The sequence below is a fragment of the Suricata suricatta genome, chromosome 9, assembly GCF_006229205.1.
Source record: "Suricata suricatta isolate VVHF042 chromosome 9, meerkat_22Aug2017_6uvM2_HiC, whole genome shotgun sequence".
In the NCBI taxonomy this organism is placed as follows: domain Eukaryota; kingdom Metazoa; phylum Chordata; class Mammalia; order Carnivora; family Herpestidae; genus Suricata; species Suricata suricatta.
The window spans coordinates 26,485,415-26,485,780 of record NC_043708.1 but is presented as its reverse complement, the minus strand read 5'-3'; positions in this window follow the sequence as shown (position 1 = coordinate 26,485,780).

Below are 366 nucleotides of genomic sequence, written 5' to 3'. Positions count from 1 at the left end.
CCCGGCCCCGCCGCCGCCACGCAGCCCTTAGCCCGGCCCGCGGCGGCTCCGCGCCGACTTGGGAGAGCAGAGAGAAGGATCCCCCTCCTCCCAGCCTTCCGTCGCCGCCGCCGCTGCCGCCGCCGCCGCCTCTTTCTCCCCTCCGTCTCCCTTCCACGCTCGGGAATCAGCCCACCCGGCACTCCGGACCCAGCTCCGGGGCGGGGCGGGGCGGAGCGAGAAGTCAGGGGAGCCCAAAGGAGGCGGGGAACGAGGGGCGCACAGCTGGAAAGGTCTCTGATTCCTGGAGCCGAGCTCTCTTTCCCAGCCTTCTCCTTACCCTACTTCCCCATTCCCCCAAGCACGATAGGCGGCCCTCGGGCTTCT